We start from the raw sequence: 16,788 nt of genomic DNA, 5'->3' as shown, positions 1-16,788 counted from the left end.
TAATCAATTACTATCATGTCTTCCAGTAAGTACAGATAGGGCCTCAAGATCTTTCTCCATAGAGCTCAGCAGGCAACTGTTACCAGCAGGATTTATAACCCTCCTGCCGATCCTGATTTAATACCCTTCCTTTTCTAGCGTCTTCAGGTAGATGATCCATTCATCTTACTAGGGAGTGAGACTAGTAAAAAATTTAAATAGAAAGATAGAAGGACTAGGTCTGTGCCTCCACTCTGCCATCAGCAAGTTCTTTGCCCTTGGTCAAATCACTTGCTTTCTTTTAAACTTCAACATTCAAAAATCTACAACAAGTAGCTCCAGTTTGATGAGAAGATGTCAATCACAACTCAAGGACTCCTAGGAGGGGCATGAAAATTGCAAGAGGACCTGGAATTCATGACCTTCACAACATTGTTTGAATATTAAATGAATGGCATGGCAACTAATTTTCCAAAGTTGATAAATGTTGTTGCAATGAATGAAATACAAACTTTTCCAAAATCACTGTTGAATTTATAGTTGTTTTGTCATTATCTTCTGAATTTATAGGTACCCCAATAAAATAGGTTTTTTTTTTTTTTTTAACCTCTTCAAATCTCAGTACCCTCATCTGTTAATAGCATTTTAGAAAAAAGAAGTCTGTCTCAAGGGACTTTAATGAAGATCAAGTGTGATAATGTAAGAGAGGGTTTGATACAGACCCTGCCTGGCCCGGGGTGGGTAAGTGCTCTGTGAGACATAGAACAGGACACGGGCTTTCCACAACACAGGACTAGGGTGGTATCACTTATTCTGGGGCACAGACTCTGCCTTTTCCCCTGGATAGGGATCACAGGTATAAGCCAGGAAGTAGGAGACTATGATTTTTTAAAAAAACACTTCCTTAAATTTAAGTGCTTAGGTAGTTCTGGGACACAATATGAAAGCTGATTATACAAGCCCTGGAGAGCAACAGTATTGCAAAATCCCCACTGTTCTCTTAACTCTAACAGGATTCCAAGTGCTGCAACTTCCCCTATCCTGGAGCTCACTTTTTTTTTTTTTTTTTTCCATTACATTTCCAGATTCTTAGCTGGTTAAACTGAAAGTTTAGTCTAATCCTAGAGAAGCTGTGTTTTGGCAGCTTTCTTCCAGTCCATATCCCATTCAAAGGAAGCAGTCAGCCAGTATTACTACCATCCTATGGAGATCCATATGTCATTGTTACAGACAAGTCTCACATTTTAAAAGATTGGGAACAAATGGTCTAGAAGATTCCTTCTTATTTCTTCAACATGGTAGACTATAGTGTTAAATATAGCCAAAACGTAAAAGGCACCTTCAAGAGATAGGTCTGGAAACAAACAAATCAGTGCTAAATCGGATAGTCCAGTTCAAACCTGTTGTCATCCAACCTCCCACCATCAAGAAGAACAAATAGATACACAAAGCCAATAGAGTGTTAGAATAGACAAAGAGATTTCTGTTTCATTCCCATTATTGCCAGTGATACCAAAATCTACCAGTTTCTTAGCCCAGAAAGCTATGAATAACCTGTGATTCCTCCATTTTATTCTTACTCCAATATCCAGTCAGATCTCTCAGTTTTCCTAAATCATTTCTGAATTCTCAATCCCTTCTTTTACAACTAGACTCCTACCTTGGACTACACTGCCACTTGCCTTTCACTTTCTGACCACATCAACCTTCTAATTGGTGTTCTCACTTTTACTTCTCCCTCCTTCAAGTCACTCTCCTCTTTGCAGTCAGAGTAAATGTTTTATATTATGTCTCATTGTTGTCATTCTTCTGCTTGAAATCATCTCAAGATTTTCCAATGTACTCTACCAGTTTATAGAGCCCTGTACACTTTGATTCCTGCCCTACATCACCAACATGCTCTTGTCCATCTCTGCTCTACACTTGTCTTGTGTAGCCATGCTGGTCTTCATTTAGTTTCTTACAGGCATCAAGCTCTTTCCCCACTTTGGTGTTTCCTTGTAGGATAGTCCATCTGCCTGGAACAATCTTTCCTTCCCACTTCTCTTTGAACTGAAGCCTCTATCTCACTCTCAACATAACCTGACATCACCTCTGTCTAAAGAAGCTCAGTATATCTCATCACTTTGTGTGCTTCTTGAAAACACAGCTTATTATTTGTAACCATTCATTTACTTGCTTTTTTTTTTTTTTTTTTGGTTCTAGACAAGATTATAAACTCCTTGAGAGCAGGGGCCTTGCCAGGTCTTTTCACTGAGGTATCTCCTGAATCTAGAATCTAGAATGGATCCTGGCACTCAGAAAGTCCACAATAAATATTTGTTGACAAGACAGAAGACATCACCATGACAATTCTAATAACTTTTCACTATTGTATATGAATACTTAGGTGTGGGTTATCAAAAAGTTGTTCAATCTCCCCTACTTAAGGACCTCTAGTGTTAGGTTGTCCAAGATGGTAGCCACCAGCTACATATATCTTTTATATTATAGGACATTTCCACCATCTCAGAAAGTTCCATTAGAAAACACCACTCTGGGCATTTGGTTGAGTTGGATCAACCCCTTCCCCAGGAACTAATGAAGACATGACTCCTCCTTTGTTTCCTAGTTCTAATAAGAACTAGTTATAACCTAAGATCTTAAATGGTTATTCTCTAACATGAAACTATTGCAATTACAGTCCTGAGTCAGCTTGGTTTACCAGGTATGAAAATGCAATGGATATTTCATGGGGAGTGACCCTCCTGCTGAGAAATATGAAAACCAGAACTAACTCCTACAACTCCATTCAAAGGGTCGCTTTGCTCTTCAGCTATAAAAGCTCTGTGGAAAATGCCAGTCATTTATGACTAGACCATTGTTTAATATTTTTTCAGTACCAAAAACTATGCTGAGAGCATGAGCTGGAGCTCATGCTGGTCGCTGCCTTTTGGGACTTACCATTTAATTAGACAGAAGGGGAAAAATACCCAAGTGTGGCTCCCAATCACATTTATGAATAATAAGCTGGACTGCTGCTTCTGGCAGGATGTCACACTGACAGAAGATGCAGCGTGAGGCACGATGAGCCCCCGCCACCCCTGCTCCATGCTGGTACCAGGACATGAGTGCTGCTTGTAAAACAACCATCTCTGGCTCACACTCAATTTCGGCTTTCAACTCTGGCTGAGACCCTCCTATCTTGGGACTAATTCACATTTGATCCAGTTTTCCTCTTTTTGGTGCTTTTAATGCCCTACCCACCCTGTAAGTTTAGGGTTTGATTTTTTAGGTTGATTTTGCTCATTCTTCCTTAAGCTAGGGCAAAGTCAGAGTACATGTACTGCCACATGTCCAAGTATCAGCTGGCCTGCCTTGAGGGAAACTGGTCACATCTTAGCCAGGTGGTCGGGAATGCTGCTCTAACCGAGAAGAACAGAGTCTAGGGTTCAGCCTGTCAGGTTAAGCCCATGTCCCACTTTATTATCCTTCTTGGGAGGGTGCAAACTTCATCCCTTCCTTTTCACCAAAGAGGTCTTCTAGTTGCATCTAGAAAACATCACACTCCTTTTCTTTTCATGCTAACAGATCTGAGATAAAATTTACACACCATAAAATTCATCCATTTCAAGTCATAATTCAATAATCATCTATTGTATTCAAAGTCGTGTGACCTTCACCACAATCTGATTTTAGAACATTTATATCAGTCCCTAAAGAAACCTCAATGCCCATGAGCAGTTACTCCTTGTTCCCACCCACAATCTTAGGCAACCCTTAATCTACTTTCTGTCTTTATGAATTTGCCTATTCTGGACATTCTATGCAAATGGAATCAAACAGTATATGTTCTTTTGTGTCTCACTTCCTTCATTCAGCATAATGCTTTGGAGATTTATCCCCTTTGTAGCATGTCTTGAGTATGGTGTTCCTTTTTATCTCAAGATACTATTCCTCTATGGGTATACCACATTTTGTGTGTTCATTCATACTCATAATGTTATACAAAGATATAAATTATATCAAGGCCTTCATTGAGAACACTTCCTGCCTTTTCTTTATTTGAATAAAGCTTAGAAATTGATTTCCTTCATAAAATATTCCTCAAGTTTCTAAATCCTAAAAGGTAAGCCCTCTCCCCTTAATATATGCAATTAGCTGTACATCTTTTAGGATCACTTAAAAGCAAACACACCCACAAGTCTGCAGTGTTTGCCAATAGATGGCAATTATTTCCTTGGGAGAGATCATCAGGCCAATTTCTGATAGGAATGATCACAGGTGATATAACCAAATATTGTCAATCTCCATAAATGACTCATTTTAGCTGAGGGCAATGGCAAAACTGGCAACAATAAAGGATTTAGATTTACAGTGAGGGTATAAAATACGGCACCTTCTCTGTCTGGAGCCATATAAAATATTTACGATGATATGGGTTATTTATATTTAATAGGCTGCATGTTCCCCAAGTCTCCTGCTTCTAGCATAAGCAGATGGATGCTGCTTGGTTTCTCATGTTGCCTCTTTGTTCAAGTAGCACTGGCACTGGTGACTACTTCACAGGTGCTTCTTCTGAAGCACCAAGAGGAATGCTTGGCTATCTCCAGAGCCTTACTGATACCTCTGTGGTGGCTGTGGACTCTTCGATGCCCTTCCTGTAATCCTATATATTCTTTTATGCCCTTCTTCGGCTCCATCCCAAATGTTGGAATCCTTCTTCCACTCCAATCCGTGTTTGCCACAGCTGGAAGTATTCTTTCTGTCTTCATGTCTTCATGGATTGTTTTTTGTTCCTATCTACATTCCCAGTTTGGCTAAAAAAAGACATAACTACACACAGCTCTTCTTGGTGGTCCAGAATCTCCAAATTTCTCTCTTTCTTTTACATAATTGATTAACTTGTAAGTATTTAGGAGATAATGCCTTTTGTTTCTAATACATTGCTCTAGAGAATTATCCACAGTGCATGCTTAAATAATTGTGACATAATTTTAAATACCATAAGACAATCTAGAACTATAGATTCTCACCCTATTTTAGCTCATCGGTGGATTCTGATCCCAAAGACAACTCTTTTGGTTCTAATTTCTTCTTGAATTTTATTGTTATTAACACAGATTGGTAGAACTAACTGAATGGCAACACTGCCAGATAGTTTATCAAGTGACTGACACATCCCTTAGCCTCACAAAGCTGGCTTTGTTTCCCCCACATTACAGATGTGGAATTGATGGTGGGAAGCTGAATGCCTTTGCTAAGGTCAGAGACAGTCAATAGTGAAGATGAGATCCGAGTCCAGGTTTACTCTGATACCAAAGGCCACACACTTCCCACAACTGTCTCCCAGCTTTCAGGTGACACAATGACCAATTATGCCACTTATTTAGAGTTAGGGGTCCAACATCTTTCACCAACAGCCAAGAGAATGACCTGGGTTCTATCACATTGGTTACATTATGGGCAAGTCATTCAACTCTCAATGCTTACCTCAAGGTCAGACAAATGTCCATGGAGTGGACAGCATGAAAGGCACTAAAGGAAACCTCTCCCCATCGTTAGAGGCCAGTGTTCCAGCTCTGCCCCTATCCATATCTGTGGGGAATGTTTTCTTCACAACCTACTAGCAGGGCATTCATTCCCTTGCTTTCTTCTTGAGCAGCCAAACACCCACTTCTCCACTGCCTCTAGCACTTTGAATGCTACTCAAAGATCCACGCAGGGTTCTGAACTTTTGTGAGTAAAGAATTTCATTTCCTTTGTCTCTCCCTGGGTGTCCCATAAAGCCACTTGCAACCTTTCTATCTGCTGCACATAAAAACAGCCAGGCAGACAGCCTGATGACCAGTGGTTATGGTGATGAACTCTCTCGTGTTCTGGTAGGTCTGAGAGCTGCAGCTGTTCTTGCAGTCTCTGGAATTTACTATCCTGCTTCCCATCTGCCCCTTTCGTACTAAAGCTCAGGCCCCTGGGCAACTGTCATGCTGAGCTGGTTCTACCAGGCTCGCCTGAGTCCTAAAGACACACCTGATGTGATATGATGTCACTGTTCCTATTTCATATTTATCAAGGGCACCAGCACATTTGGTACTACTCAGACAGGCAACGTTCCCAGCCTCTCCTCTTTCCTTCCTTGCTACAAAAAATATCTGACCCTCTGGGATTTAATGTGCTCAGAGATTCTGTCCTTGCTTATTTCCTCAACCTTGGAGCTCTGTCCCCTGCAGGTGTCCAGGGACTGTCTGGGGGGTGTAGGTTGCTGACACTAACCATCATGATTATGGATATGACCTCAAGCACAGACCTCCTGCCACCCCAGATTAGCCTGAACAGGCACCAACCAGCTGGCCCTGTGGGAATGTCACCGACCCTGGATTCCTTCCCCTGCTTCTGCCCTTGGTATTCGCAGTCTGAGCTCAGGAGTCCAGCTTCCTGCTATGTGTGAGAAGTCACACATCCAGCATCAGCCTCTGTACCCAGCTGCCATCATGCTCTCAGCTTCTTTCAAACATTGTTTCTTTAAAGCTCCAGGCAAGTGTCACCAAGGCCATTTTTAAAAGTTTGTTGGCCAACTTGCTTGACACTCCACCGAAGCTGTCCTCTGCCTCTAACACCTAAGGTGAACTCTGCTCTAATCACCTTCTTGGCTGCTTGGCTGCCTCCCTGCCTTCAGCAGTCTCTTGCTTTTAACAGCTTGTTTAAGATCCTTGGAACAAGCTGTCGGCCTCCAAAGGAGGGACGGTGCTAGAAACAGTCTGGGGAGCTAAAAATAAACACCTCCCACAGATAAGGACAGACACGCTGTACAAAGAAATTATCTGGCACCCTCCTGACCCAACTGCATCGCAGGCCTTGTTCCCCATTCAGAGAGAGTGCAGTGTTTGCATGGGTAGCTCTGCATTATTGCACAGGTGCTAGAAACCATTTTTTTAATTGCCCATCAGATGGGCAGTGGCAGGCAGAAATCCATCGTTTGCAGAACGGGTACAGGCTGTCCAAATGGCTCCTTGCAAGTTAGTCACCACCAAGGACAAGAAATCCTACTCTAAAAAAGAAGAGTATAGTGTGACTTAGAAAAACAAAAAAACAGGGTTTAAAATTTTTATCTTATATATTGATTTACTTCCACTTGTACAAAAGCTAACAGGCTGTAAAAATCAGTAAATGCATTTGTCTGAGAACACTAATGTTGTTATTAAATAGCATGGCTTTTAGGCCGTTATATCCAGGACAAAATTTATCAAACTAGCCATTGTAAGTAATAACAGCACATGCAATAATCCACTTTGTGGTTCACTAATTATTGCAGTCAGGGGAATCCTTATGGTTTCCATCTGCGGGCTTCACCCTACATTCTAGGTGCCATAGACCAGTTAGCTCTGTTTCTCTCCAAAGTCCCCACAAAGTCAGTTTTTTTTATACTGAAGAAGTAAGATTTTTGTGTGGTTAAGTGACTTGTCCCAGCCCAGCAGCGGAGGGGTGGAGCCTGTTTAAAAAAGACTAACCACTCATAGAAGGTTAATTTTTATGTCAGGTATTCTGCTAAGGGCCATATGGATACCTGCCACGATGGAGCAAGAAGTCAATGCAGACCAGCCACCTTTGGAACAATTCCTCTCCCTTCTCCTGGTTGCTCAGTGCTGGCTGGAGGCAGGGGAGGGCTAGAGATCCAAGTCAGAGCTTGGACTGGGTAAGGTCAACTTCTTTCAGGCTCAGCCAGGATACACACTGTGCTATTTTTGTACACAGGTCAGGGCTTACAGAACTGAGGAGGAAACCATGTTAAGAATCCTGACCCCAAGGATTGATGAATAGATTTTGCTATAGTAACAAAAAGTTACTTTATAGCATAGAAAGTTCTGAGTGATGAAGTTCTAACAGCAGCAGGAAAAACAGTGACTAGCATCCAACGTGCAAGGCAAATGGGCTGCCTCCTTCCCTGAGAAGAAGGCTGGCCTGATTTCATACCTTCACTGCAATTTCCACCATGAAAATGGATTAACAGTGAAGCACTCTCTGTTCTGATTAAACATTTCTGTCTGTGCCAGTGTCAAGATTGTAAAACACCTAATACAGCAGTTAATTATAATGCCATGAACTACTTTAACCTTTACAATTATTTGTGTTTTTGGAGGCTGACCCCCGCCTCTCCCAGCCTTTCCAAGGTAAGGGATGGGCTGACCAGCAAATAAAACTGGGGCAGACAGAAGAGGTCAGAGACCAAAGTGACCTCTAGAGCACGAGTGAGGCACAACCCCCACAAACTATGCTTGTTTTATTGACCAAATGAGGCCCCTGAATAGTCTTCCCAGTGTCAGCTCATACCTGAAGAGAACAGAATGTTTTTAGACTCTTAGAAGTAGCTATAGCAAAAGCCTCATCAGAGGATGAAAAGGAAAAAAATAACAGCTGCATTTCCCCTTTCTCATCACTGCATTTGCCACTTTGTCCATAGAGGGCGGATTCAGCGGCAGCAACAGAGCTCATACCAGTTACTGTGTTCAGGATTTTGCTGGATGTTAGCTCAGTGCTCACAATGAGGCTATGAATCTGGCACTCACATGCCCATTTCGTAGAAGCACAACGGAGGCTCAAAAAGGTTTAAAAAAAAAAAAAAAAACACACCAAAAACCCTTGTGGAAGCCGTGTACCTACTAGATCATTGAGTAGACATGAAAGACCTTGACTCTGTAGCTTGTCCTTTTAACCAAAGCTCTGTGAGGTGGAATATAGTCCGTTGACCTAAGAGTGCAAGAAGAGTGTCTGAAATGAGCTTTTGCCAGTATGTGACCTGCTTCTGCAGCCGCACACTTGGGGGGATTCCTGCCCACAGTCATGAGCCACGACAACCCTCCCTGTCCTTGCTTATTGCTTCCAAATAAGTACAAGGACAGAGCCTTAAAATAACATCAGACCCTCTGTGGCTGTCCTGGCAAAGGGGAAATGCTCCTCCTGGAGCAGTAGGTTAAGGCCACTGGGCTGCTTCCCAAGTAAGACATTTACTTCCTTTTCTCTACTACGAGAGGGCAGGGAGGGGGCTGGGTGGGGTCACTGAAGTATTTAAGTAGGGAAATAACAAATAAAGAGTCTGCATTAGAGAGATCACATCTATTCTGGTTAATGAAAGGCAAAGAGGATGCCAAGGAGCCAGAATTTCTCGAGTACTTAACTAAATGCCAAGTACCCTGACGGGTGCTTTGCGTTTATTATCTCATTTAATCCTCTCTAAAATTATATGATTAGGCACTAATATTAGTATTTTCATTTTATAGGCAAAGTAACTAAAGTACTCTGCAGGGAACATTGTTGCCAAAAATCACCCAAGTGGTGGCAGAGAAGAGGCAGAGGTTGTGCTGGCCAGTGTTTTGTGACCGGCTGGACGGGGAGGAGGGGAAAGGAAATAGGGCAACAGCAGTGGGAGCCCTGCTTCACAGAACACACCAATTTCCGAGGTAGAAATACTCCTATGGTGTGACCACTTGCAAACAGCAGCCCAACAATGTCAGGGGGAAGCTGTCCCCAAGAAGGGGACAAGCTATGGAGTCAGGAGCAGGCGGGGGCAGATATCACTGGGCCACAGGTATTTCGGCCACACATGCTCTACTCCGTATGAATTGATCTGTTTTCTTTAACCAGCTGATTTTTTAAAGGGTGCAGCCCTAATGAAGGATTGAGAGAGACCCCCAGTGGTGCAGGTGTAACACCTCCCAGCAAAAGGCTTTGAACCTGCGTGACCCCTTACTGTCCGTGGCCTATTTCAGAACCCCCAACTCCTGCAAGACAACAGCCCAGATGAACTCTGAAGGCTTGCTGCTTAAAGAATTTTGCAAATTGCTAAATTACCACACTGCCTTCTAGCCTAGTCAGTCTCTAAAGTCACTGGATTAAAAAAACCTTGTCCATTATGGGTGCCTGGGTGGCTCAGTGGGTTAAGCTGCTGCCTTTGGCTCAGGTCATGATCTCAGGGTCCTGGGATTGAGTCCCGCATCGGGCTCTCTGCTCAGCAGGGAGCCTGCTTCCTCCTCTCTCTCTCTCTCTCTGCCTGCCTCTGTGCCTACTTGTGATCTCTGTCAAATAAATAAATAAAAAATCTTTAAAAAAACAAAAACAAAAACAATGTTTCTTTAAAAACAAAACAAAACAAAACAAAAAACCCCTTGTCCATTAGACATATGCCTTAGGTAAATGAACCGCGAGGTAATCTACGAGGCGATATTACTGCCATTTTTACCTAGGGTGACAGGAGGTTACAGAAGATTTTTTCACCCCCTAATATTAGCAGCAACCCCATTTTCTGACTTAGTCTGTTCTTCACCTCCTCATTTTCTTTTTCTTTGGGGCTATCTTGCTCTGGCCATCTAATGAGGTACAGAAGAGCTATATATATGAAATGGTTTATTCATGGTTATGACACCATTGTTCGTCCCTCTGAGGTGACCTGACGGAAGGCATGTGTAGTTTCCGCTGCGCAGCAGGTAAGTTAGTTCTTGAATGAGCTGCACACCCTCAGCTGCTCTACCCCCAGCCTCATCTTGAACTCTTATTTTGAGGAAACATCCAGCTGACAACAGCCAATGCAATGAGATGTAGGCCTTCATTCAATTAGAGAAGATATCTCAGCCTTCTCATATTTGAGGACCATATCTTTTTAAATATTGATTTTTTTTAATTTTTAAAAAATTGATTTAAAAAAATTATAAAATGCCTTTTATAACGTTTCATCTGGGAAGACAGCCGAGTCTAGAGGTGAATTCACAGGCTCTGGTGTCAGCTGATCTGGGTTTGAGTTCTGGCACCCCTATTTAACATCCATGTAATCTTAGACCAACTCCTTAATCTATGTTTCACCTCTTGATCTATCAACCGTGGATAAAAATAACATGCATTGCACTGGGTTATTATGAGGATTTAGTGAGTAAGTCTAGTCAAGTATTTAATAGGGTGACTTCTGCCATATAATACTAGTAATTATTATTAAAATATGCCAGCAAGACATATTTATCTTTTTGAGTGTTAAGAGAATGCTTGGGTGGGCACAGGTATTTGTAAATCCAGCAATAACTCCAAGGTCCACAGTAGTCCATAAATTTGGAATTACTAGGAGAAAGTGGACATCTACCACCACACCCTTCTCTCAACCCCTGTACACGCCCCCCCCATACACTTCTAGACATCCTTTGGCCAAGAAAAGGATTTTATATTTGAGTTTCATGTAGTATTTGGTTGGCTGGTTTTTTTACAGTGCACTTTTAAAAATGTAAATAGAACCCACCCTTCCCCATGACAAGAAAATGCATATTTTAAAGGCCTTGTCTGAAATAATAAATCAGATCAAACTTGTTTCATATTAGATGTTTCTTCAAGTAGTGGTTGAAATGAAGAATTTGCATTTAAATGGAAAGATTAATGACTAATACACAAAGCTCATATTTAATCACCATTTCCTTAACACAAATAATTTATATTTTTATACAGATCATTCACCTTAAGTCAGCAATCAAAAATGATAGGTGTAGTATTTTATAAAACAATTTCTGTGCCACCAATCATGCATCTCAGTTATAAATACTTCTGAGGCTGCTGGTTTCACACTGTTACTTGCAAATGATCTAAATGTTGGTACAGTAATTTGAGTGTAAATATATTTGAGAAAGTGTTACTCTCACCTCATAGAAATATCTTAAACTAAAGAGAAAGAATCATTGGGCAATGGCTTTCTATGCATAATCTGTTCTTTTGCACTTTCGCCTCAAATATGAGCTAAGTATGATTTGCACCCCCTCCGATTTTTGGCAATTGTTAAAAAAAATAATAATAATCTGACTTCCCTTTTCTGGAATAATTAGTAGTGAAAACACAAAAAGGATATATTTTCCTTCAAACAAAAATGTAAAGGAATGTTCTGAAAAACTCCATTTTCCTTCTACAAGTCCCAGAAACCCCTTTATTGGTACCTTTCCCATCAATGGTGATAAAGCACTTTTGTTTACCAACTGGCAGGTCAAGAAGCATCTTGGCTTATTCACACCCTGCCACCACCATACCACTTAGTCCATTCTGGGGTGCATTACATAAAAACAGAGGAGGCTCAATGATTCTGGGTCTTCTTTCCTAATGCCTGCCCAGTAGAACAGCCAAGCCGGATAACTCTGTCCTGAGAAAGGAACCTGAGAGCGGGGAAATTACCCCAGGCATTGAACTGTATCTGTTCTCTGTCTGTGGCTTTAGGCTCAATGTTGAGCAAATGTTGAAATTTGATTTACACTAGCTGGAGAATTATAATGAAATGACACATGTGCATTAAACAATCTTTCTTAGTTGGAACTGGCCAGTAAGCGTCAGCAATGCCTACATTGCCAGACTATTTAAAGCCCCTAGCTGGTATTATGTCATCCTCTGCACCCTGATCATTTATAGAGCTTTTCCAGTTCTTTTCTTCTCTCCCCTCACTTCATATTTCCTTCTCTTTCCACCACCCCTCCCCTAAGGAAGCAGCCAGAGCAAATTACATTTAGCAAGTGAGACAATAACATATTGGAAACTGGAAAACATAAAAAGTTATTAGACCCAGTTTTGCCCTTAAAACTTGGTATAATTCCGGAGTTCGGCATGCCGTTTAAAAATAACACCTCCTCTACAAATTGGCACCTGTGCTCTCTATTGATCTCTTCTGATTGCTGACCAGTAAAATTAGCACCACTTCCTTCCCCATTAAGAGGACAGGGTGAAATGTGGGGGAAAATATAAGCACTTTACTCAGAAAACCATGCCAGCGGACATCCTCTATTAGGTTTGGATTTTTTTTTTTTTTTTTTTTGCTTCTGAGATCCTTCATTTATGCCAATAAGGACTGTATCAGGAAAGATGCTTGGATTTTGTCAGTGGTGATATGGAGGTGGGTGTTCCCTCTTTTGGGAGGTTGCGCCCAAGCCCCGGGGGGCGGGGGGGAGACTGTGTGTGCATTAGGGAAGTCTAGTTCAAAAAGTTTTCTGCAATTCCAATCAAGACCCAATCATCCCTGAAGAGAAAATCTAGCTACATTGTACTCATTGTGTCAGAGCTGACCTATATGAAAAAAGCTAGCACCCAAGTAAGGTTAATTAAAAACACATATAATGCCTCTCGTCTCTGAAAGCTGTGACTCTACCTGGTTGGGGAGAAAAAAGGCTAAGAATTGGTGTCTAATTGGCCTTCCAGACTCAGCTAGTGGCTGCATTCACTGCTGTTCTGTGTAGTGATCCCTGGTGAATAATAGAAAAAGATGTGGTCCAGTGGCTAATGAAACCAGAACAGTACAAAGAACACATATACTTTAATTTATCGTCCCTCTGTTGCGTTCGAATTCTTATCCAAAAGACCTTTTAATTAGAGTGCTCTCAGGTGAGATTTGTCCGCCTTTTCAATAACAAATGGATAATAGGGAAAAGGCAAACAAGCTCTTTGTTTCTCCCCAGCACTGGGTTCACTAATCATCGTTCCCAAATTCAGCTCAGGCTTCCGCCGGAGCTCATTTCATCTTCATCAGCATTGCCATTTTCGATCTCATATTTCAAAGAGCAATTGGAAAGCAGATATTTAATCAGAAAAGTTTGGGATTCATTTTTTGGACACCCAATCTGTCTTCAGAGGCTTCGAGACAGACAAAATTGCTGTTGACTACAAAAACAACCGATGTCTGTGTCCTTGAGAAACACTGAAGCCTGACGGAAACTGCACAGGCTTTGGAGGTGTCCAGGTCTGGTTGATACCTCAGCTTCACCATTTATTAGATGTCTGATCTTGGATGATTTGCCTAAATCCCCAGAGCATCCCTTTTCTCATCTACAAAATGAAGAGAAAGAGAGTTCTAAGATGTCTGTTTGTTAAGGCTGCTATCTGCATTGGTTCTAATGTAAGTCAGAAAAACCAGCCTGAACTAACTTGAGAGCAAAATGGGTGTTCTCTTACAAGAATTAAGGTTCCATAGAAACAGGATGTCTGTGGACTTTACCGTGTAAACAGTGAAGGGGAGTACTATTATAACCGAACTGGACAAACCAGATTATGCTGTTACCCTACATGGAAATCAAGGTCAGGAATGCAGCCAATTCTGAGGAAAGGTTGACTCTGAATCCAGGATGATGCCAGAAATTCATACTGTGCTCACTCCCTGTCTTTTGTCTCTGTTTCTCTTTGTGAATCTCCATCATTTCCCTCTGTCTTTGTAGGTTGCCTTGTCTTGTTGAGGCTACTCAGCAGAAGACAGCTTCACCGGTTCCTGAGTACAAATGTTACATCTCCAGCCACATGTGGACAGTCTCCCTGGTTTCTATTGTTCTCAATTCCAAATTTAGAAGAAAGGGATTCTGATTGGTCTAGCTTGGGTAAAATGGTACCCAAACTTGGTCTAATCTGATGAGGTTGGAGCATCTATCACACTGTATGGGATGGCTGCTGGAGAAGGAATTTCTTTGCTTTTGATAATGAGATTAAAGGGGGAGTAGCGACCTGGAAAGATACCCCAAAAGGTATTCACAACAAGAATAGGCTGGCAGGGAGTAGGTGTTGAATAAAGGTAACTAGAAATGTCTTAGTCAATGAGAGAGCTTTATAAAATGGATAAAAATTGACTTTCCAGTTTTCATCCACATGAGCCACCTGTTTCTGAAAGGATCAATGCAATTGATGATTTGAATACCAGAAGTTTCACCACTGAGATCTTGACTCTCGAAATCTATTCAGCAGCCCAAACCTGGAGAGTTACAGTGTGGACCTCTGGTCCACTCTCCAGGCACACAGGGGGTGTTCTGCCAGTCCTGGAGAGGAAACCATCCTGGAGGACAGTGAGGGGCTATATATATTCTCTTCTGGGACCACTTTGCTCTTACTCCGGGAGACATCGCATTTCAGACACAAGATGACTCCAGCTTCGCTCAGATACTCTTTAACTAAAGGCCCCCAAATCTCATGCATGTGAAAGGGAAAATAAAATGAGAAACAAAACTACAGTGCCTTCTAGTTACGGAGTTGATTATTAGGCCTGACATAAACTGCCTGTTGTTTAATGAGTTGGTTTATAATGGAATGCCAATAATGAGTTGGTTTATAATGGAACAGTTTTTTGGGATGGAGGAAGCAAAGGGTCCCTCTGACCACTGAGGGATCCTAAGCAAGACTGCATCTCACAAACCTAAATTTATTTTATAAACTATATGTTCTCAAGAATCATTGGGCTGCGTCCCTGAAACCAAAATAAACGTTCTGGGCTGGAAACCAGGACTCTAACTGGACGTATTTCTTTGATCAGTTATGGCTTCCAACCAGAGCCATGACCCATCTTCTCAACAAATGTTTCTTAGATGTTCCATTTAAAGTCTACCCTTGTTATGATTTTTTCCTTCTGTTTCATTTTTCTTCAAATTCTAACTTCTGCCAATGAATTTCTATCTTCTCTGTCTCTCACAAATATTTGCTTTTCAGAAGCAAGGAGCATGGGGAATATCGCCATCCAGCAGCGATAATAACGACCATCCGTCCGGTTGGGTTTCAAAAAAGCCCTTTATTTCATATGGCCATCGCTTATATAGGGGAGCTAAGCCAATCAGCATAGATAGCGATATGCATCCACCAATCTTAAGCTTGTTACCAAGTACCCACAGCATAGCAATAGTTCAGCAGCCAATAGGTAGTACTTCCTGTTTACAATCAGTCACTCTAGACACACCTTCTGGCAAATCGCCAGGCGCCATTTTGCAAAGCTCTGCGGTTGACGGATCTCCGGGCCCCTGGACCATCCGCCCTCGAGAGTTCCCCCTTTTTGTTTTATGGTAGAAGGAAAGACTCAGCAGGGGTCGTGCCTGTCTTAGGCTGTCGCAAGGCCAAGAATATCCTTACCCATCATGGGATCATGATGCTTATAGGATCATGTCCTGTCTTAGGTTGGTATATTCCGCCTACGATCTTACCCATCTTTGACTACCGATCCAGCATACTGAGCCATACCTGGGGCAACTGTCCAGACTCGATGGATAACAGAGCTTGTTTGATGGCAATGGTGTCTCTTTTACGAATCCTCATCATGGGGCAAATGCACCATAAGCAACACACCACAGCGAATATCAGCAATCCACCCATGGATATGAACCCAAACCATTGCTTCCCCCATCCTACATTTTTCATAAAGGCAACAAATTGAGATACTGAAGCTACTTCTACCTTACTGGCATTAACGTTAACAATATTAGCACGAAGCTTTATTGTCAGATTCTCGAATCTGGCTTCCATACATATTCTTGAGACCTCTGAACCCATAGTATTTCAGAAATAAATAGTCAAGAAGCAAAGAAAAGATTAGTCTGCTATTGTGACTAAAACAGTGAGCTTTCTCAAGATCGTCACTAACACCAGTGAGCTTACGTTGCAATCGTCACTATAATCAGTGAACTTTCCTAAAACTTCTCTGGCCAGAATTTTCTTCTAAATAAATTCGTCACTTACCTCAGTGCACTGTTAGAAACGGAGAAAGGGGGTTCCCTGTACAGGCCACCATTTATCACCGTCCAGCAGCGATAATAACAACCCTCCGTCCGGTTGGGTTTCCAAAAAGACCTTTATTTCATATGGCCATCGCTTATATAGGGGAGCTAAGCCAATCAGCATAGACAGTGATTTGCCTCCACCAATCTTAAGCTTGTTACCAAGTACCCACAGCATAGCAATAGTTCAACAGCCAATAGGTAGTACTTCCTGTTTACGATCAGTCACTCTAGACACACCTTCTGGCAAATCGCCAGGCGCCATTTTGCAAAGCTCTGTGGTTGACGGATCTCCGGGCCCATCGAGCATCCA

The 16,788-nt window shown here is 41.9% G+C and overlaps 1 long non-coding RNA gene across 2 annotated transcripts in view; it reads right to left on the bottom strand.

The window, feature by feature from the left end:
- LOC132011463 (uncharacterized) overlaps positions 1-16,540 on the bottom strand; it is a 169,558-nt gene extending 153,018 nt beyond the window's left edge. For both annotated transcript variants that reach the window (XR_009402382.1, XR_009402381.1), the window contains exon 1: positions 16,438-16,540. This is a non-coding gene — a long non-coding RNA (uncharacterized LOC132011463). The remainder of the gene's footprint in view (positions 1-16,437) is intronic.
- Between the last annotated feature and the right edge of the window lie 248 nt (positions 16,541-16,788).

This window comes from Mustela nigripes, chromosome 2 (assembly GCF_022355385.1).
Source record: "Mustela nigripes isolate SB6536 chromosome 2, MUSNIG.SB6536, whole genome shotgun sequence".
Taxonomy (NCBI): Eukaryota; Metazoa; Chordata; class Mammalia; order Carnivora; family Mustelidae; genus Mustela; species Mustela nigripes.
The sequence above is the reverse complement of the archived record's forward strand: the minus strand, read 5'-3'. Positions and strand labels throughout refer to the sequence as shown.